This window comes from Rhineura floridana, chromosome 4, assembly GCF_030035675.1.
Source record: "Rhineura floridana isolate rRhiFlo1 chromosome 4, rRhiFlo1.hap2, whole genome shotgun sequence".
NCBI classification, from domain to species: Eukaryota; Metazoa; Chordata; class Lepidosauria; order Squamata; family Rhineuridae; genus Rhineura; species Rhineura floridana.
This window is the reverse complement of record NC_084483.1, coordinates 14,626,519-14,650,131: the sequence shown is the minus strand read 5'-3', so window position 1 is coordinate 14,650,131 and position 23,613 is coordinate 14,626,519. Positions and strand designations below refer to the sequence as shown.

Below are 23,613 nucleotides of genomic sequence, written 5' to 3'. Positions count from 1 at the left end.
CTTGGTCCCAGTGGTACCTTACCAGATCTATGGTATACACTCCAGTTGAGCTTCTAATATTGTGTTTTTAAACAACTCCCAAACGTTTTGATTTGGCCCTCTGGACTTTGCTTTTCAACTTCCTTTTCACCAATCCCTTCATTTGAGGGAAGATTCCTTTTTTGAAGTCAAATGTGACCATGTTGGACTTTCTTGGCAACTGGCCATTTAAATGTATGTTTAATTTAATAGCACTATGGTCACTGCTCCCAGCTGGTTCAACAACGCTTACATCTTGCACCAGACCCTGGGTGCTACTAAAGATTAAGTCCAGGGTCACTGTCTCTCTCGTCTGTTCCATGACCAGCTGTTCTACAGCACAGTCATGTAAGGTTTCTAGAAATTTTACCTCTTTGTCGTGACTGGAACACATATGTAGCCAGTCTATGTCAGGGTAGTTTAAGTCACCCATTACTACAACATTTCCTAGTTTTGATGCTTCCTTGATTTCATTTTTCGTCTCATGATCTCCCTCAGCATTTTGATTAGCGAAAAACAGAATGTCCCCAGTTCTAAATTACTCTTGAAGCCCAGTATCGCCACTCAAAATAATTCTGTGAAGGACTCTGTCTCTTTGGGAGTTTCTAGCTTGCTGGATTCAGTGCCATCTTTCACGTATAGAGCGACACCACCTCGAATACATCCTTCCCTGTCCTTCCGATATAGTTTATATGCAGGGATAACCGTGTCCCACTGGTTTTGTCCATTCCACCATGTATCAATGCAAACAATATCAATAGAAAACAAAGCTGGGGCTAAGCCATGTCAGCTTCTGTAACTTTGCACCCTCTGTCACAGGCTTCAAAACAGGATGGAAAGATTCCTTCTAGTGATGTGGGGGGGTTGGGAGGGAGGAAAGGCCTACACAGCTGTATAAAGTTTGCCCATTATGCAGAGGTATAGGGAAGGAAACACATCCCATAAGCAAGAAGAGGACCCATCCCTCTCTCGCTGTGCAGCACTACAGACTTGCAGCACACTACTGGAAGCAAAACAAGCACACTTTGGTTAGAGTAACTAAGCAATGCTCACCCTCTTCTGTGCTGAAGTCAGCACTGAAAGAGAGCATCACCTGGTTCCCCAGGCAACAGAGAGATGCTTCCCAAGCACCCTTGAAGCCCACAGCCAGAAGCACCTCTGTGCCAAAATTAAATGGCATAAAGGAGCGCAATGGCACATCGCTGTGGCTGTGTCACAGAAGCAGCAAAATAAAGTTATAGGTGGCTAGGCCACATTTCATGCCGTACAATTCCCCAATTCTACCCCACTGTTGTGTGTGGGCCATGCTTCAGCCCAACCTACACAAAATCACAATGAAACAGCAAGCAATGAAGGAGAAGAACAGAACTATCCCATGGGTTCTGGAGAAGGTACATAGCTCAGAGGAAGAGCGTCTGTTTTGCATGCAGAAAGTCCCAGATTCAATCTCCAGCATCTCCAGGCAGGGCGAGGAATGCCTCTGTCTCAAACTCTGGTGAGCTGCTGCCAGTTAGTGAAGGCAATAATGAACTAGATGGGGAAATTGTCTAAAATAGGTTAAGGCAGCTTCTTATGTCAATGTGGGTGAAAGGAGCCTTCCTCAACCTGATGCCCTTCAGATACTGTTGGACAACAACTACCATCATCCCTATTGGCCATGCTGGCTGGGGCTGATGGGAGTTGAAGTTCTGACAACATCTAGAGGGTACCAGGCTGAGAAAGGCGGGGCCAAAGAAATACAAATTCCAGCAGAGAGGATCGTCAAGAAGCTCATACCTCCCACAACAAGAATTGATTCAATAGTGAGGGCATTTTCACACTTTGCCCTAATTCATGTTACCATCCTAGAGCCTCCACACCTTGAAGTGTACCTGTCCTAGGTTACCTTGCTTCCCAGGTCCCATGGGGAGTGGCATTTAAGAGTTCAGAAAAAGAGTTCATGGCTACTCTGATTTACCACATACCCGTGAAGGATAAAGCCATCAATGGCTACCAAGCACAACGGCTATGTTCTACCTCCACTTTTGGAGGCAGTATGCCTCTGAGTATCAGTTGCTGGGAATCATAAGCGGAGAAGAGTGCTGTTGCACTCAGGTCCTCCTTTCGGGCTTCCCGTTGGCATCCGGTTGACCAGTGGGAGCACAGGATGCTAGATGAGATGGGCCTCTGGCCTGATCCAGCAGACTCTTCTCATGTTCTCAAAGGCCAAAACAACAGTTTGATGCATTGCCACCAGCAATCTTCCCCTAGCAACCATTTCTGACTCTATAATGCAGCTGCTTTCACACTACTCAACATGGACACAATGTTTTTTTTTAAATGGAAGCTTGTACTGGCCTTATACTTTCATTCACTGTTCTCATTTTGGGGGGGGAAATGAAGGAGAGAAGTTAAGCACAGTCACTGAAGCACATCGTCTCCATGGTTTGGCAGAAACAGAGCACCATGACTGGTTCCCCTTGTCAAGTTTCTTTGAGAAAGCATGATTATGCAATTGACAAATGATAATAGTTCCTATGTGTAGTTCAATATTAGCTTAATTTAAGGCTGTGCAGACAAGCGACAATTACAAACATGGCCAGAGGGAGATAGATTTGGGGGGAATGTGAGGGAAAGTGAACTGACTTCTCTTATCGTCTGGTTAATGAAGTCTGACAGTGACCAGGTCTTTGCAAACACAACCCTGAAACATAACTGAATTACATCCCTGGCTGCAGGAAGCCTCCTGCCCCATGATTTATGCAGGAGATACAAAAGGCAGGGGTTGATCCTGCCACACAGTTTGCTTATTCCAGCTGACTTGGCCTAGCAGGAATAGGCTCATTTGTATATCCTTAATATGTATATCTACATATTGTTGTTATGTGCCTCCAAGTTGACTACGACTTATGGCGACCCTATGAATCAGTGACCTCCAAGAGCATCTGTCATGAACCACACTGTTCAGATCTTGTAAGCTCAGGTCTGTGGCTTCCTTTATGGAATCAATCCATCTCTTTTTTTTGGCCTTCCTCTTTTTCTACTCCCTTCTGTTTTTCCCAGCATTATTGTCTTTTCTAATGAATCATGTCTTCTCATTATGTGTCCAAAGTATGATAACTTCAGTTTCATCATATCTATGTATACATAGACCCATAACAGGGACCAAGCCAAGATGACAATCTGTGAGTACTATTTGCCAGGATTGTAAAATATTGTTTTTTTAAAAAAAAACACCTACAAATTATTTAGAAGTCACCTTCCATTATTTAAGGCCAGCCCTGCACAGAACTGCATTTCAGGTACTATAAACAAACCAAAAATATGTCCTGTTCAACCAGGTATTTGGGGCATTTCCATTCTTCCTATTTGTGAGCAGATACAGCTTCCATAAACATGCTGTGAGAAGCAAAGAAACCATAAACATCCTGCAGAAGAAGAGAAATTATGACCACCTCCTACGAACATGTTTCTATAGTACACTCGACAGAGACAGGTGGGATTATTCTGGCACACCATCCATTAAAGCTGGAATGCATTTACTCTTCCTCAGTGGTGCACCTTTATAAACAAAATATCAGATTGAGCTTGCACTGTTTATCAAATGCTTTTGTTCTTCATAGGAAAGATCATGCAACACCCATGTATAACCCAACAACCATTATTTGCCATCAGCCACATTTTATCTTCCCACTAAGCAAATCTTACCAACCGTTCAGTCAAAATAAACTTAAAGAAGGGAGGGTGTAGGCATGCATAGAAATCTCTGACATTTGTGTGGCTTGAATGTTGTCTACTAAGGCAAGAGTCACATCCATTACTCTGATTTGTTAAATTAATTTGTTTTTTATTTTATTTTTTAAAAGCCTTGTATTTCACATTACCTGATATCAAGGAATAGGAACATATGAAGTTGCTTTACACCTAATTTAACTAGTGGCCATCTAGCCTAGTACTCTCTACTCATGACAGGCAGCAACTCTCCAATAAGTCATGCCAAGACCTTCCCCATCTCTGCTAAGTGGGAACCCTGCTAAGATCATTTTCACTCTCGTCTGGGAAACCTGTGGCCTTCCAGAAGTTACTGGACTACAGCTCCCATTGTACCTGACCATTGGCTATGCTGGCTGGGGCTGATGGGAACTGGAGTCCAACAGTATGTGGAGAGCCACAGGTTGCCTGTCCCTGCTTTTTCAAAAAAGAAAAAAGTTTAAAAGTCTGGACCAGCTAATGACCTAAACAGGTACTGGGTGGTATGCCTAGAATTCTGGCAAATCCTGCCCATCCAGGCAGTATTGAGACTGCATGAAAGCATGGTTCTGAAGGCCATAGTATTTCATGTGCAATCAAAGCATTAGGACTGCCTGGGATGCGTTCAGACTGTCAGTATTTTGAAGGTGGGATTAAATTGCATACCAGCAAATTCAGGCTATGCAATTAAAGTGGATTTGGGTGTGTTGCACGACGAAGCCACTTGCCCCATCCCCAAGGAAGAACTGGACTTTTTGTGTAAGGAAAATTACCTGGAAAATGTACTGAAAGTATGAGATAAGAATCACTTGACAGATGTCGCATAACCTCCTCACAAACAAATCAAAATGCATGCTCAACAAACAGCCAACATCATATAATCTCCCCACAAACTTTGCACAAACAAATCAAGATGAACACTCAACAAACAGGTCATCTGGAAGCGACTGGGGAAGCAACCTGAGATTTCACCTTCTTCTGTCTGATCATCTCCCTTTAAAGCTGCTGGATTCTACATGTGGGCATCTGGTCGGCCACTGTAGCAACAGAGTGCTGGACTAGCTGGGCCCTTGGCCTGATCCAGCAAGCCTCTTAGGTTCTTATGATTTAGAAGCTGACCATGCATTTACATAGCAGCACACTACCCCAGGCAAGAGCTAAGGCTGGCTACAGGCTTCGTGACTTGCTTCTCCCACCCCACCCCCTTTCGTCCATAACCAAGAGGCTTCCTTCACTTGCACCCTCATACTTTTAAAATCTCACAGAAACGTTTGCAAGTTGCACAAACACATTAGAGGGATGTGCCCAGTATCATAATGTCAGTAGACAAGAGGAGATTTGGGGGGGGGGGGAGAAAGTGACGTGAAGGAGGAAGCACCTCAGGATATCCATTCTTTCCAAACAGCGTCAGCCAATTAATATAAATAAAGATAACAATGATTAAAATTGCTGGTCTTCAGGGATGACAGATGAGGGAACAAGCCACTTCCCATTTCCTGTTGCATTCTAACAAATTGTTAATTACTTTCTTCAATACTTTGAGGGCACCTAGTGATGCTTTTTGTCTCACATGCTTTTGCTAGTACACAGCTCTTCGTGGATGTCTACTTAAGCTCCCAGTAGCAGTAGTAGCAGTGGGGGGGAGGAGTGTTTTGTGTTAATGCTTTTTTAAAAAAAAACTAAGCCACATGCTATATCTTTTTCGGCCACATTGTCCCATACGCTTACTTCAGGGTCGTACAAACTTTCATTTCTGTCTGCCAATTCATGGAGAGTAAAGCACAAGATACCTCCTTGAAGTTGAAGTGGCTTCCTATCTTGCTTCAGTTACTACTTTGTTCCATCATTAGGACAAAATGTTTATCAGCTAGCGAGAGAAGCCAGCATTAATCCAGCACCTGAACACTAGGGTGGGGAAAAACAAATGTTAAATTTTTATAAACATTTTTACATGATTCCATTAAATAATTCCTACTCAGAGCAGACCTACTGAAATTCATGAACCCAAGTTAGTCATGCCTATTTACTTCCATGGATGAATAAGACTAGCACTGATCACCACCCTCTGCAAGGGATGGGAAAACTTGTGCCCTCTGGTTGTTGCTGGCCTTGGCCATAGGCCATGCTGGCAGAGGCTGATGGGAGCTGGACCACAGGTGGGCCACAGTTTCCCCAGCACTGCTCTACACAAAGAGGCCTGGCTCTAAAGATCCCATTGCAGAAGCAGAAAATACTTGTCATGTAGGCTGTATATGTCCAATTCCTACCCACCCCACCCCCCAATCCCCATCTGCAGTCTCCTGGATTCTGAAAACAGGGTCACTCTTCAGAGCTTGTTTCTGGAGGCAGAGGGGGCTGCAGATAGAGACCAACTGGTGACAACCCCCTCCCCAGGTTTGGACCCAAACGGCAATCTCTTAACAATGAATATTTTACCCTATACCAAACACATTGAGTTTAAAGCCTGTTCTACATAAAAGAATGAATCAAGGACACATTGTGCTTTATAAATATGACCTACAAGAGTGGCCTAAAGCAAAATGCTGCATTGTGGAGTGCTTCCTATTCAGGGTTCCAGCCACACACCACCCCTACTAAAGTCAGTCAGTGCTCCATGGCCACTGAGCATTCCATGGCTCAGGGTCTGTTTGGGGTTTCCCACTGTATTTTCTCTATTTTATTTTATTTGCAGTTCTGCAAACTTAGGGTGTCCCCTCAGCCTGCTGGTTAAAGGCCCTGAGAGAAAGAAAGGGGCATTCCAAAGGCTCAAAGAAAATGCAGCACCTATTTCAATTAAAAACAAACAGAGAACTAACAACAGCTAAGCTCCTCAAATGCCTAAAGGCAGATAAGTTGACTCTAAAGAGTAGGAGGAAAAAAAACCACGAAGGCATTATTGCTTTGTTCTTTATTGCTATGTTTAAAAGGGTTTCAGGAAGTGGATTAAAATTTAAACGTTGTTCAAACAATCACAACAATGCTTCATTTATAAAACCATGCCATGGTTGCTATGCATGGAAGACATATATTATACACACATAGAGAAACACATACAAATATATATGTGGGGGGGAGGGAGAAGCCGGATCTTCTAGCTGTTTATCAACTGATCCTGCAAGCAAATGGATTAGGAACAATCATCAGATGGCCTGCCTATTTGTCTGGCAAACAAACAGATCACACACTCACTAGGGACCAAGTTGCAGATCACTGTGCAAACCCAACTGGCTTGAAGAACCAGATCCTACATTTTCTCTTAAAAACTGCCACACTTCAGCTACAAACCACTGGATGAAGGAAGATTTAAAAGCACACAATACCCAAATGACCTTCGCCTGTGCACACTATTCTAGCACAGTTCAGATCTCACATCTGTAATGCTTAATTATGGTTCAGCATCGTGTCTAAATGGTCACACCATGGTTTGAAATCAGCTAGCAAAGTAGAATAAAAAAACCCATAGTTTTAAGTAGGTTTACAAACAGTGATCTGATTTGATGTCTGGCCCCAAGAGCAAGAAGAGGCCCTTCTAGGTCTGCCTCCCAGATCTGTCTCCCACTCACTCACTACTGGGCCTAGCTCCCATGTGCACTGACTGGCTAGCCTCCTGGCCTCCACTTTCCATTACTGCCTCACCTGGGCTCTGAGAACCAGGCATTCTGGGCAAAGTGGCTACGTGCCATGGCTATTGTCTGCCACGGTGGCTGGAAAGGCTTTTTAAGCTTCTAAAAATTCAAGTTTAAAACATCTTTCTAGCTGCTGCAGCAAACTGTAGCAGTGGCACAGGCATTCTCCTGTCCAGCTCACCCAGAATGCCTGGCTCTGAACCACCTTGGCCACTTCTCAGAGCCTGGATGCCATGCCATGACTATTACTGCTGCAAAGGTTAAAAGAAAGTAAGAGAGAGGACAAGCACCACATTCACACCAGACATTTATTCCACTACTATTCTCCATTAAACAGTCATGGCTTCCCGCAAAGAATCCAGGGAAGTGTAGTTTTTGAAGGGTGCTGAGGGTTGTTAGGAAACCTGCATTCCCCTCATAGAGCTACAATTGCTAGTTTAACAGTCCCAGAGAATTCTGGGAAATGCAGCTCTGTGAGAGTAACAGGGTATCTCCTAACAACTCTCAGCATCCTTCACAAACTACACTTCCCAGGATTCTTTGGAGGAAGCCATGACTGTTTAAAGTGGAAAAGTAATAGAATAAATGTCTGGTGTGAATGTGGCCAAGGATTGGCACTGCTACTGCCGCAAAGAAGGAGATCAGTGAAAGTGGGGAAAAGACTGACAGTGGAAGGAGGACCAATCAGCAGCAAGGAGGCCCACTGGATATAGAATGCCGAGGACTCTCTTCAATCTGGTGCCAGCCCTGTCTGAACTGACATACTGGCCCCATATCGCTTTTGCTCCAACACCGGAGAAACAAAAGTGCTGGGCAGACGTGCAAGCAGGCAAGCAGTTCTACATCACAGGCTGCCTACATATTTGAAAGCTGGGTTTGCGTTCTGATCTATGATGACTCCAAACCATCGCTTCAAGTAGCCTTTCCCCATCAGGTGCCCTCCAGATGTTTTGGGCTACAACACCCCCACTGGCCATGTCTGCTCAGGTTTATGGAAGCTGGAGTCCCACGCTATCTGGAAGGCACCAGATTGGGAAAAGCTGGTTTGGGGCACTGCCAAAATTTTGCTATCTAAAAGGAGAGCGTCTAGCTTACCACTATCTAATGTCATATTTTCCTAAGCTGTCAAGCCATATAAAGTGGGGGCAGGGCGCAGCTGTAGGACAGCAAGCAAGAAGGGCAGCTGGGTGTAGGGTAAACAAGACAAGTGGCTGGGTGTGTAGTGAGCAGGCAAGCTGCCAGGGGAACGGCAAGTGGCTGGGGGTAAGTAGTGGCAGCAGCTGCCTGGATGGCAGGCAGGTAACGCCCTAGATGAGGAAATCTGCGAGGAGGAAGCAGCAGTGTGGAGCAGGGGAGGTGCGGGCAGTAACACAGTGCAGAACAGGCAAGCAGTGCTAGCAGGCTCATGTTGGCTAGTGCACACCACCGCCTGTAGGCACTGGGGGGAATTGTGATGGGGGTTGGAGAGGGGAGTGACTAGTTTGCGACTGCTTGGGGGACGCATTTGTGAGTGTGTGTGACAGAGTCCCTATGTATGTGTATGTGTTTGGGAGTGTATGGAGTATGTGTGTTTGGGGGTGAGGGGGTGGGCAGAGCACCCCAGTCAAGCATATTTACAGATGACTTTTGTCTCCTGTTCTCCCACTTACTACTTTTTATACTCCCAACAGCCCTAATTTATTAGTGGGACACAATCCTGGAAACATTTGCATGTTTTATCTTTACGGCTGCCAATAAACTGAATGAAAACATAATGACTAACTGTAGCCATATGTTTTATATAAAATAGACTCCAGTCAGTAAAAGATGCTAATCCCCGGGGATTGTGGGCTACCATAATGAATTCTATAGGGTATTGGCTTCTCAGGAGAGGGCAAAATGTGTGTTGTGAAGGGAGCTAGCATTGCACTTCCTTTGGGAAACAAATCATTTTTGTTCACTTTCATCTCTGAGAAGCACTCAGCTTGGAAGATACTAGCAGACCCCTTAAACTGCTTGTGGGATTAATTTAGACGAGGCAGGAGCCGTAGTGGATGCTATTCAATTATTTTTCTACAACAACAAAAAATGGCTTACTTGGAATCATTTAAAAAACATATGCCTGTTGTCCACATTATCTAGTAATAGATGTCAAAAGGGTGGGTGGGGGTGGGGGGAAGCCTGCCAAGTTTAAAGATTGAGGGTTAAAAAAAAACCCACCAGGTTTTGCTAAGCAGTATGGGCGCAGAAGGGTGGGGGGAAGCAGCACGAAGAATCAAAACCAAGGAGGAGAACAGGCCCCAGTGTTCATTGGTGCAAGGCTTTTATTTTAGCTCTATGCATTTCAGAATGAAATCTTCCTTCTTCAGGAGCTATACACAGAGATAATGGACATTAATATAATGATTCTTAAAATCACAGAGTAATATTCAATTATACTAAAATTGAGCAGTACACAGAAAAGGGTGGTGGTGGAAATAAAGTAACATTACAATCTTCCTGTATCTCTCAAAGAACATTTTTACTTACATACAGACCAGATGAGAGCACTAAATGTACTAGTGTTACATCACAACTGGACCCAACCATTTCAGAAAGAGTGTGGGGCAGAGGTCTTTAGCAGCCAATTTACAGCATATTTGTACTATTCTGCCATAACTAAACACTGTTTGTCCAACTGCACCTTGGCTATTAAGCACATCTATTCTCATTGACACACCTTTGAAGAGGTATGCTGTGAAGCAATTGGGAACACATTAAAGGCTGCCCACATGGAGCCATTTCTTAAAATTTAAAGCTTTTAGGGTTTGTAATAGCTTTTAGGATATGCAGGGGGCAGGGAAGAGGGGAAGAATTGAGACTTTGAAGGAAACTGAAATACATGCAATGCCAACTTACGAAACCTATATTTTACTTACCATGTTAAGAATATGTATGACTTACACATATAGGCCCTCCAGATATTGCTGAACTACAACTCCCATTAGCCCCAGCAAGCATGGCCAATGACCAGGGATGATGGAAGTTGTACTTCACCAACATCTAAAGGGCCAAAGGCTCCCCATACTGACGTAGCACATAAAAGTGTAAATTTGGTGTATTTATGGCATATAGTTTTCATACAAAGACTAATTGCAAATATATCCAACATGGCCAATGGCACAGCAAGTTTCTACACCTATGATTGACAAATAAAAGTTGAGTCAAAAAGCCTTCCCCAACTTGGTGTCCTCCAAATGTTTGGACTACAACTCCCATTAGCCCCAGCCAGCTTGGCTGTACTGGCTGGGACTAATACGAGTTGGCACAAAACATGTGGAGGGTACCAGGTTGGGGAAGGCTAGTTTAATGTGACATGTGACCCAAGCCTATTTATGCTTAAAAATAGTGGTCCTGAAGCCATGTAAAAATAATCACGCTTAAATTCCAGAGAAACCAATTGAATTTTAATTTCAGTTATGATGCTTCAGTGCAACTGACTTTATCTGGACTGGGGCCAGTATCTAGCCCTCAACATCATCACGCAGCAACAAACTCATGTTTCTAGAGAAGGCTCTGGAATGAAAATCCTTGTAACAACACTATCAAGATTTCATTAAAAGCTCTCTTCATTCCCCTCCCTTCCACTGTCCAGGTTTTCCTTATTTTGGAGAAAGCAGGAGGAGAAATTGTATAGAATTTTGGCTTCCATCACCCAACTCCCTTCACATTTCAAGTTAGGGTGACTATTCCAGATGTTTCTCAAAAGGCCAAAAAAAGGCCAAACAAAAACAAAGAAATGCAAGTAAAGAAGAAAATATTAAAATTAGTCTGCTTTAGACACTATGGTTTTCTGCATGAGTCATAAAACCTGTTCAGACTATAATGAGACAGGCCCTTAGACAAATATTGATATTTTTATCAGTTTTATCAGGGTTTATATGTACAGCATTTCTAATTTTGTGTTTATTGTATTATGAATATATATATATTTTTAAAAACCCACTCAGACATAATGGAAAACCATAGTCTCCCACTATCCAAAGAAGCCACAGATTCACATTCTCTTTCATCTCCTCTTCTTAATCTCCAGGAGGAGTGCATGAGCCTGAGGCTCATATAGGCTTGTTCACAAAGTAGAAAAACTATGGTTTCCCAATATATCTGAACCTAGCTAAAGCTAAATTGTCCCACAAACTATTGTTTGAAAGAGCCCTCCCACTCTCCTCTTGCCTGTGGTTTCCTTCTAATATTTTGCATGGCATCCATATTGGCAAACTATGGCTAGCATTCACCTTCTGAAAACCATGGTTTGAAGTTAATTTCTGCTTCTTATTTAGAGAGGAAATGCTAGCGATAAACTGCTAGTTCAAATGCCATGCAAACTGTTTTCTGTCCAGTACTTACCACAAAGAGGGAAGCTGTGTGCTTAAGTTACAGCACAGACCTTCCATGTAAAAGATCCCAAGCTCCATCCCTGGTGTCTCCAAGTAGGGCTGGGTAGAGATCCCTGTCTGAAACCTTGCAGAGCTGCTGCCCATTAGTGTCAACAATACTGAGCTAGATGATCCAGTAGCCTGACTTAGTATAAGAAGCACTCTGCCTACAAACTACATACTCCAGTAAAGTAAGCATGGTCACAAAGTACATAGAAAGCATCACACACAGGTTGTCAATATGGCCAGGATGAAATTACCCCTCCCTTTCCTCCCACAGACATCCAGAAATCTGTCAGATTTAGATCATGAAGAAAATTCACCCAAGAATGCAATCTTATTAACATTTACTTCGGAGTTAGCCCCATTTCTGACTAAACAAGCCCTGGGCTCCTGCTGGGAGGAAGGGCAGGATATAAATCAAATAATAAATAAATAAGCAAGCAGATTTCGTTTATATAAACATTTATATCCTGCTCTTCTAGCATCCATGTACCACTCAGAATGACTCACAAGAGTTTTTAAAAAATCACAAGAAAATAAATTAATTAAAATACAAGTAATGCAGAATGCAAAATACAAGTAATGCAGTAATGCACAATATTAAGGATCCATTTACTGGACCTTTAATGTTATGTATATTTGTATTTGACTGCCCTGCATGTCTCCCCAAAGAACATTTTTTTGGGGGGGGAAGCATCTCTGTACAATATCCTTTAACTAGATGTTGCAGCCCATGATGCTCTAGACAGCCTTGTCCAACCTTTGGGCCACAGATGTTGCTAGACTACAGTTCCCATAATTCCTGACCATTGGCCATGCTGGCTGGGGCTGATGGGAGTTGCAGTCCAGCAACATCTGTGGCCCAAAGGTTGGACAAGGCTGCTCTAGATCAACCTGTGCTACCGTGGCGCTGGGGCTGATGGGAGTTGTAATCCAACAACATCTGGAGGGCACCAGGTTGCAAAGGCTGCTATGGAGCCATAGGGGAAGAAGCAAAGGAAGAAAGAGCAAGATCTTAGGTGGGGACAAGGAACTATTCTGTCCCCAATGGACCATGAGCAGAATAAAATGAAAAAGAAGGCAGAATGAAAAAGGTATCCTTTGTGGGTCTGACTGCACAATAATTTTACAGTGTTGCATTAAATATAACACACTGCCCCATACAATTTTATTCACAGTCAGATTCTTATTATTTATGATATTTATTTCAATTATCTTCTTGTTGTTATGTGCCTTCAAGTCAATTACAACTTATGATGACCCTATGAATCAGTGACCTCCAAGAGCATCTGTCATGAACCACCCTGTTCAGATCTTGTACGTTCAGGTCTGTGGCTTCCTTTATGGAATCAATCCAACTTCACCCATGGACAAGAGGGAGGTATCAGCAGGCCAGGCAGTGAAGACTGGCCCATTGGGGCAAATGAGGCTCTCTAACCTCAGGCTGCGAGCACACTAGTTGCCTACGGCAAAACGTTTCCATTGGCCACACCTGGAGGCACAACGGGTTGATCTGCCAGTCAGTTGCAAAATCTCTTTTGAAGCTGATTTTTTTTTAAAAGTGCACTCGAGCTGATCCCACCAGGTTTTAAAGTAAAAAGGGGTGGGGTCTGACTAGCATCGTGTGCCCCCATTTTCAGAGAAGAGAGGTGGAGACATACTGGAATCGGCACAACAGTACGTGTGTCTCTACCCAAAGTCTTCCCTCAGCCAGCCTCACCTGCCTGCCTTCTTACTTACAGCCAGTCCAGAGAGTGGCTCCTGCCTGTCAGCTTTCTCCTCTTTAGTCTAGGTTTTGCCCTTGAAAAAATCAGCAGGGAGGAGGATAGAAACAAAACAAGAATTAACAGGCTCCGCCTGTCCTTGCCTCAGGCTACACTTACTGTTGGCCTCCCTGCCTTCCACCTTACCATCTCAAAACTGAAACAATCCAGTGAGGACTGAGTATGTGCAGTGGGCACAGAATAAACTGTTGCGGGGGGGGTATGGCTGGTGAGCAGGAACCCTGAATAAGAGCACCCCACTCTGCAACATTTGTTGCAGGTACCACTGGTTTCCACTAAATTAAATACTTCTGGGAGCAGGTAGTACATTTTCACTGGAAGAGAAACAGAAAGGCAGTAAAAAAGAATAATCGTCAGTGCAAAATTGTATGGAGAATATGCAAGTTGTCAAAACAATATTGCACTACACTTTTGAAACAAAATAGTTCAGAAAGAAATCTTCTTTTTGGATTGCAGGTGTTGCCACCACTCACCATATGCTCAGAGGCACGTTATCAAATTCTTCCAAGCTACACAGCAAGTGGATTGGACTGTGAAAGACCAACCCAAACGGTGTTTGCATTTTGACAAATTTGTAGGGCAGTCCAATATCTCAGAGAGGAGGTCAGGTCTCCTGCTCCCCTGGTGCATTCACTACAGCTGCGCAATTTCCCTGCTTTTTAAAGTTTGATAGAAATATCTGTTGGCTATAGGCATGTTCTTAAACCGCAATGTTTTTTGTCTATTAGTGAATGTACAGTATATAGATAGTGGTACTACTCCTTGTCTAAATAATGCTAAAATATTTCACTGCACTGGAGTCTGCCACTTGATGGTCTCTAGACCAAATGCATCCTTATGAGAAGTGTTGTCTTCCCTCAACTGCCAATCCAGAATTAGAAGAGATGTTGCTGTGACACAACTGACCTTACCCCTCGCTCTCCATCTCAAACAAGCAGGACCAGTGGATGGCCTGGGAATATCTGAAGCTGCAGCTGAGCTTGCTGAAGCTAAAACAGGCAACATCTGCCCTATACATTTAAAGCAGTATCATATCACTTTAAACAGTCATGGCTTCCCCCAAAGAATTCTGGGAACTGTAGGTTGTGAAAGGGTGCTGAGAGGAGACCCCTATTGCCCTCACAGAGTTCACAGAGTTCCCTGGAAAGAGGGAATGATTGCTAAACCACTCTGGAAAGTGTAGCTCTATGAAGGGAATAGTGGTCTCCTAACACCTCTTAGCACCCTTCACAAACTACACTTCCCAGGACTCTGTGGAGGGAAGCCATGACTGTTTAAAGTGGCATGATACTGCTTTAAATGTATAGGGCAGATGGGGCCTAAGCGTGGACATGAGCAAGACTTCAGGATGGGAACCCATGCAATAGCAGTATATAATGGTTGCGTTCAACCCATGGCTTAGCCCCAATGTTGCGCCTTCCAGATGTTGTGGTGGTTCAATTCCCATCAGACCCAGCCAGCATGGCCAATGGTCAAGTGTGATAGTAGGTGTAGTCCAACCACATGTGGAGGGCACCACAATGGCTACCCCTGACTTAGCATTACAAGGATGAGGTGCAGTGAGCCTTGAGCTTGTGCACTCCCCCTCCTCTCTCCTCCTCCAACATGACAGTGACCTCCAAACCAGGACAAAGTGAATAGTCTTAAACCCACTGAAGACTTTTTTTCCCCATTCCAGCAGGCATTTTAATTGAATTCTGATTTTACAGTTTAAACTCATTTTTAGTTTCATTGTGTTGAGTCTCTTGTACACTGCTTAGAGACAACTATAATTAAGCTGCATATAAATTGTCAAAATAAAAAAACAAGTAAACAATGGTTTACTGAAACAAGGCACATTCATAACCCACAGCTTGAAGTTGGATTGTTTCACCAAACCATAATTAAGATTAACCACAGTTTGTTGGGTTCAGACGCACACTAAACTTTCATGAATGTAAAACAGAAATGGAAGCTTCCTCTCTCCTCATGGCAATCCTGTCAGAGGTAGGGAGAGCACGCTACCCCAAGACTTGCTGCAGCCATTGCTGAGCATTTTGTCCAAATGAGGCCACTTTTTTTAACAGAAATAATAAGCTTTCCCCATCCTCTAAGAAAGCACATAAAACTTGTGCTAACATCAAAACACAAACAATCAGATTCTAAACATGTTATATACTGATGGTGTCACATCCTACTGGACCTCACCTTTCATCCACTCACAAAACTGTCTTTGTGGACGGACATTAAAAAACACCTGCAAATATACAGATACATCTGGTCTCAAAGATCAGCTATAGGTGATCGTGGAAATCACTGTCGTATATAGTAGATCACCGACTTGTACTTAATTGCGATGGGAATACAAAACCTATCCTCTCTCAATTACCTATTCACTGTCCCTCCCACAGCGTATTCCCATCAAAAAGGTTGTGAGTAAACTCTGATTAGCATTAACTACGGTTAGGGCTTTTTTTGTGAAAAAAAGTACCCGCACCTCTTTTTTTGCTGTCCATGCCTGCCATTTTGTGCTGGCACCCATGGTACTTTTATCAAGAAATGAGCACCACCACCTCATTTTTTTACCAAAAAAAGTACCCGCACCTCTTTTTTTGCTGTCCATGCCTGCCATTTTGTGCTGGCACCCATGGTACTTTTATCAAGAAATGAGCACCACCACCTCATTTTTTTACCAAAAAGCACTGACTATGGTTAACATCAGAGTCAATGCCAGAGGGATGAGTGTGCAGTTCCATGGCCCTTAAACTTTCAATCTCTTAAACATCACTAAGGAATCAAGGGCACTGGTCCAGTCCAAAAGCAGACTGGAAGGTTGGTGTGCAGCTGCAGCAAAAAGTATACCTTAAAGGCCTTCCAGTATGCCTTTAAATACCAAAGACTTTGGTGTGAGGGGGAGGGGCAACAAATGAGGCGTTGTCTTCTGGTCCTGCTTCTGGCAACTTCTGGCTGGGCACTGATAGAAATAAGATGCTAGACTAGATGGAGGGCTCTTCCTAGGGCAGCGTCTTCTCACCTCACCCAAGCACAAGGTAATGCCTGTTCCATTTGCTACAAATTCACTTTTCCCGCGAGTGTCACCCAATTCAGATGCTTAAACCCCACTCAATTAGAGGTGTCAAAAGTAAAAATGACACCCGAATGCTTCCATGCTTCATGGATCCATTTCCAGAGGGAAACAACTCTCAGAAATAGGTTGTTTAATGTGAAACGTGCTGCTAAGCCATCCATTTGTTTTGTGTTTAGGGGTCACTGACAATTTTATAATACTTTTTGTCATGAAGAGAGTAACAAACAGGTTGTTTGGACTGATTTTATTGACATTTATTGTTTTATTTTTATGGTGGCAGCAATTGTTTTTAGGCCGCAATTGCATGCCACCAAGGAGTAAGTCCCACTGAACTCAATGGAATTTACTCTAAGTAGACATATGTAGGATAATGCTGTTCCTTTGTTTCTTATTGCAATTTTATTGCATTTTGTCACATTTTATTGTAGTTGTATTATTACAGTTCACTGCCTTGAGCATCATTTGGTGGAAAGGTGGGACACAGATTAAACAGACAGTTACATTTCGATAGTTTGCTACATTAAAAAAAACTTGTATGATTGTTTTAGAAATCTGTTGCACAATTCAGTAGCTAATGAACTCAGATATCCAATTCGGTCCTAATAAAGGTACTGACCAACCATGGACTTCAGAGGGGCTTTTTTTTTCTTATGGACCATCACAGCTGTTGTTTGGTGGTTGTTCATAAAATTTCTCCTTTTCTTTCTTTCTTTCTTTCTTTCTTTCTTTCTTTCTTTCTTATTGTACTTCTGGCTTTGTTGTGCCAAATAACATTTTTTGTTTATAATCTGTATTGAACTGCTCTGGAGGCTTCTCAACGCTGCTTGCTAAAGGGGTGGGGGGAGTAGCTGATTCACCCAAGCCCCTTAACTCTTCAGTTGAGAGTTCCCAGCTATGCTTAGACATGCACGAAGATTACCAAATACAACACACAAATGTGATCATCAAAAATTCCTGAAAAAGCAGCACTTTGTCCACGCATCACAGGAATTTCCTACTGCCAAACTGCATTCACCTGAAAGCAGTTCCCACATTACACGGTCCTCACACATACATACATACCCAGAAATGGCTGGGAAGATTGACATGCTGGAGGAAAAGTCTCGCTTGAATGAGCTTATAGAACAGGGATGCTATCAGACTACAACTCCCATAATCCCTGACTATTTGCCATAACAGTAATGGTTGATTGGAGCTGGAGTTCAACAACATCTGGAGGGCCACAGGTTCCCCATCCCTGTCATAAACGTTCATGGCTTAAAAAAAAAATCCTTCAGGTTATTTTTACATGAATATGTAAAAATAAAAAAGGGCAGCAACAAGGAATGTTGGTGAGTTAACATCACTACATTTATTTCCTAGTTCCTACTTTAAAAAAATCAGAATCAATGTATACCAATTTCAGGTTTGGGGAGCCTGTGGCTCTCCAGATGTTGCCAAACTAAACCTCCATCATCCCTGACCATTGGTCATGCTGGTTGGAGCCGATAGGAGTTGGAGTCCAACACCATCTGGAAGGCACAGGAACATCCTTTTTTCCTTTGTTGTTCCAAGTTTAAATTCTGTCTTGCGCCTTGACTGGCTAATCTAGTTACATCTGCAAACTCCATCCTGCATAAGATGACTATAAACTGCAGACTTGGGGAGCAAGTTCACTGATCCCGGCTGCTCTCTCTCTCCCCGCCCCTGCTCCTGATTTTTGTTCAAGCTCCTGTCAATGAAGGGTTCTGGAGAACCCCAAAGCTTGCCAACTATTTTGTGATACTGTAGCTGGTTCTTTAGAAATCAGGGTAAAGAACCTGTGGCCCTCCATATGTTGCTGGACTACAACTCCCAGAATCCCTGACCATTGGCCATGCAAAGTGTCTGGGGCTGATTGGAGCTGGAGTCCAACAACATCTGGAGATCCCCAGATTGCCTAACCCTTCAATCAAAGTATGAAAACTCCTTGTTTCCTTCTCTAATCACAATTGTGACCAAGCCACAAGATTTTTTAAAGGATGTCCTCACCCTACATATGAAGCATCAAGTTAAGTTACATTGAACAAGGAACTCTTTTTCCCCCTCATAGTAGGAGGCAAATAGATTTGACAGGCTCCCAATAGTGCTCCAAGTCCAATGCTACTGCCAAAAAAAATACTGGAACAGTACAGCCATAGTTTAAAAAAAACAAACAGCACTAAATGTCAAGACAAGAGAACTGTGGATTGCCTAGATTTGGGGTGGTACATAATAAGAGTATGAGATTATAATCGGCTTATATGCTATATTTGAAAACAGGCTGGGTGGCAGTCATTTAGTTTTCTCCACCCTCCCCCTTCCACCTGCAGCTTTTCATACATACCAGAGCCAATTGTTTGGATTACAGGTTATGCATTGGATATTTCTGGATTCATTTTTTAAAAAATACCTATGTTTTAGAACAAAGCTGCAGTGTGTGGGAGTACAGCTGTAAAGCAAGGTGCATTGTTATGCAAGCAGATATGAATCCGTACCCAACGATCAAATAAGGTTTTGGAATTGTTTTGACAGTTGCTAGCTAGCTCAGATCTATTCTTCATCACAGGATTTATAGGCAAAGATGAGGGCCACAATCCAACACAGAGTCAGGTGCAATGGACCCAAAGGATTTCAATGGACATAAGTACATGAGAACTCTGTTTATGATTGTGGTCTAGTTCTTCACTGAATTTTTGCAAGAGAATACTATGTTTTTTGGAAATAAAATTTTATTTTTTTTAAAAAATAGTGCAACAAAATCTACCTATTTTATTCATTCCTACTATTTATTTGGCAAATATGGTGTTACGGTTAGAGTGTTGAATTGAGGCCTGCGAGACCAGGGTTCAAATCCCCTCTCAGCCATGATGCTCACAGGTTGACCTTGGGGTAATCACTGCTTCTCAGCTTAACCTATACCACCTTGAGCTTGAAGGAAAGATGGGATATAATTGTAATACTAAACAAAAATAAACTGATCATTTTATATGCAACTTAAGTCTTACCTGCGACATGGAAGATTTGTATTATTAAGTGCCAACACAAAAGCAAATAAACAAACAAAACCCAAATACCTTTATATAATAGTTAGATCCAAAAGTATTCTATGGAAACGATAAATTGTGCATGATAAATTATGATAAACTACTTCAATACCAGGTATTAGCAAATACCGAATATTTACTTATATAACTTGTATAGCAATGGTATCTGTTGCTCTTACAGAGCTGGAGATCCTGGCTTCTTTGTACAAATGACAATCCACAACTGGCAAAGTTGTACTGCCAAAGAACATTTGCAGAACACGGCATGTTCCAGCTAGCAACTTAAAAGTGCATTATTTTAGCTGCTTAATTTGAAACTCTGGAGGTGTGCTCATTGTTTAAAGCATCCTTTCATACAATCTGCATATATGGTACATTTATGGTACCCTAAGCATGTTTATACAGAAACACAACCTGCAGCCTTCAAATGGTACTTGCTTCCAAGCAAAGCCTGCTTTACACATTGCTTTCTTCCCTACACAGCTATAGTCTCCAATTTTCATAATTCATGCACCAGATTTCTGACTCGAGTGCTAGTGATACAACAAACCCTTGTGCCATGCTCCACAAACGACATGTTTTTCCTACACAGACACAAAAACCTAAAACCCATTCTCTCTCTCTCTCTCTCTCTCTCTCTCTCTCACACACACACACACACACAGAGAGAGAGAGAGAGAGAGAGAGAGACAGAGAGAGAGAGAGAGAGAGAGAGGATCACAACAGCAGGCTCCAGAACAAAGTATTATCAGTGGCAAGGGAACTGGACCAGGACTGTTCTCTCTTCCTTTCTTCTGCAAGATAGCATGACTTCCAGAAGCACTGGCCGTTGGTGGGCTCCCTGTCAAAAGTCAAGACTCAAGGGGGTATAATACCAGTAGTATTCTGCTGTGCATTGGCAATCTTTCACAAAAAATAACAATTTATTCCAGAGAGAGAGACTGGCCATTATTCATTAGATATATCATATTCCCATATCTTGTTTTAAGGACGAGACAGAGCTCAGTGGAAGAGCATCTGCTTTGCAAGCAGAGTCCCAGGTTCAATTCCCCAGCATCTCCAGGTAGGGTTGGGAATCCTTCTGCGGGGAAATCCTGTATCTATAACCCTGGAGAACTGCTGCCTGTCAGTGCAGACAGCACTTACTAGGCGGGGAAATTGGTCTCACTCAGTATAAGGCAGCTTCCTGGATTCCTATGATCCTTTCTTCCAAGTTAATTGGGAACAGTGATTATATCTATTTTGATGTTTTCTTATATATTCTCCACCCCTGGCAGGAATTATCATTGGTGGTTTATCACTTGTGTTAGAGCTCCAGTCCAAACACAGCAGTGTATGAGTCCTTGTTCTCTAAGCAGCTTCCAAATATTATTCTCCATAGCCTGAAGTATTACCCCATCAGACTAGTAAAGGGCTTTGGAGGGGAACACTCAAGAGAAACAACAGCAGAACGAGATACATATTTTCTCATATTATTTTAAGAAACTACACATTTAAGATTATCCAGCTACAATGGCCCAAGCAGTCCATCTCCTCACATACAGTTTGGGGGACTGACCTGGGGGGGCTACAGGCACCGACACAAAGATCAACACACTCAGCACCCCAGTGGGATGATTATTTTTCAGTCTCATTTTAAATATTCACACAGGAAAGCAGATCTCCACATACCCACCCTCTTGTACCACACAGGGCAGTACCACTTACCTCATCTATAACACAGACACTCCTTTGAAAATTGAGGATAAACGCTTCAAAACTAAAGTTAGACTTGAAGCCAGAGAAACATTTATTAGCCCAGCAAAGCGCGCCGGCGTTTAATTCCGGATGAGCATACAAAACAGGATGACCAGATCATTTGTACAGCAATAGCAAAATGGCTAGGATTCAATCTGGGAGCCTTAGCTATGGAGAGACCTGCCCCCAGTGCCACTCGGTGGAGATGGGGAGGGGGAAGAGGTGCTGCGAGGTCGTATTTCCCTGTGAACAAAGCGCCAAGGTGAAGCACACAACAGTCCGCCCAATCACGCCAAGAAAGCCCTTTCGCCCATGAGGCTCTCGAGCAGGAAGAGCAGACCCACGCGAGGACTACTCATGACAAGACAAGACAAAACAAAACAAAACAAGGCGCCCGCCCACCTCCCGCTCCCAACAATCAAACGACCCTCAGGAGGGACCCCTCCTATGCACACTTACTGGGGAGCGAATCCCATTGGACACCGTGGGACTTGCTTCCGAGGAAAGGGGCATCGAGGCAGCGGCTGCTTAAAAGGGAAGGCGGGGGCAGAAACAAAGCCAAGAAGATTAAAAAAAAAAAAAAACCAACAACAAAGTGAGACGCGACCAATGGAGAGCCTCCTGACCCTAAGGGAGGGATCAGCGCCGCCGCCACCGCCCCTAACCCCCTGCAGAGGCGCAACAGCCGGGGCAAAGGCAGCGCACCTCCCCGCCAGTGCCAGGCTATGGCCCCCGGCCCCCTTCCCCCTACCTGCCAGGCCCCTTCGCTCGCCAGCTCAAGAAGTCTGGTGCGTGCGGCTGGCGGCGCTCACCAGGGAAGGCAGCCCTTTGCTTGCGGCAGGAGCGGCGGCAGGAGCACCGCATTCCCCCCCTCCAGCAGCAGCAGCTCCCCGTCTGCTTTCCCCATTGCTCCCGCCAGGGTCTTACATCAGCTACCGCCGGAGGATTCCGGAGGGGAGAGGAGAGAAGCAGCAGCAGCCACCAACCAGCCTTTCTGTTTGTACAAGATGCTCCGAACGAGGGGAAGGGAGGGGAGGGGAGAGCGCGGCTTTCCCCAGTCTCTTCCCCCTCCCTCTCCTGAGCCAGACTTTCGCTCCAAGCGAGGTGCGTTGCTATTGGCGGCGGCAGGCGTCGTCGCTACTCCGCGATTGTTTTCCAAGCAAACGTGAGAAAAGCAGCGTCCAACTCCGCCGGCGCGCAAGGCGGAGGCTTGCTTGGGTGCGCGCTGGCGTGCGGAGCGCGCCCCGACAGCAACGCGGCCCGGCCGAGCTCTTCTCTCAGGGATGGTGCTGAGCTGGCGCGTGCACGGACTAGGAAAGAGGCGGCAGCCTTTGGGCCGTGTGTGTGGGGGAGGTCACTAGTAGCGTCTATTTAATCTTACACGCTGCTGATCGGGAACAGAATCGACCGCTGTTGGGCAAAGGAGATATGCCTCCCTCGCCCGGCCAGCATGCATTACATGCACCGCATGGCGGGGGCTCTCTGGCTCCTGCCATCTCCTAGCCAGGGACAGGACGAGAGAGAGCCAGCCAAATACCCGCGTTCTCCCGCCCATGGCACTTCCAAGCGGTGCATTACCAGTACAGAAAGAGGAGGCCGGCTCCAATTTCTCTCTCTCTTTTCAGGCAGTATTTGCAACCCAGAAATGTTGTGCACGCGTTAGGCAAAAGGTGCATTACTACTGGGTTAGCCGAGGTGGTGGCCAGCACCAATGCCTGTAAACAGGAGCAGAGCAGCATGAGGCCTGGGCAGCATGTCATTGACTTGGCCACCAAATCAGAAGGATTGATTCTCAAGAGTTGTGCAAATTAATTTGGGGAGGCTGCACACCGCATGTGTGCACATGTGCAAAAATAAGCTTACCCAACACACAAAGCAAATAGAGACTCTCAAGAGAAAAGTTATTTTAAGTGGGGGGGGTTTACAAAAAGTTTATGATTGGTAGACAAAATTAAACTGCCTTAATTTGTTTTGATTATATATTTTATTGTTTTGTAATTGATGGTTGTATGCTTGTTTGTTTAATGTATTGCACCTCACGCTGGTATCTGCACAAGTGGAAGGTAGGTTATACATATTTGTAATAAATAAAAATTATTAAAAGGCTTATACTCCCTACGTAGCTACAGGGTTGGTGTGTTCCCCCCCAGATTAATTGTGCATCTTATCGAGCAAGCATTCGTTGCCTTTGCCCAGTCCTGCATAATCTTA

At 43.9% G+C, this 23,613-nt stretch overlaps 1 protein-coding gene across 1 annotated transcript in view; it reads right to left on the bottom strand.

Annotated features, from left to right (window-relative positions):
• PLCB4 (phospholipase C beta 4) overlaps positions 1 to 22,688 on the bottom strand; it is a 250,171-nt gene extending 227,483 nt beyond the window's left edge. The window contains exons 1-2 of the mRNA XM_061622541.1: positions 22,330 to 22,688; positions 21,862 to 21,926 (exon numbers count right to left, since the gene is read on the bottom strand). The gene's annotated coding sequence lies outside the window, so the exon portion shown is untranslated. The remainder of the gene's footprint in view (positions 1 to 21,861; positions 21,927 to 22,329) is intronic.
• Positions 22,689 to 23,613: the final 925 nt, after the last annotated feature.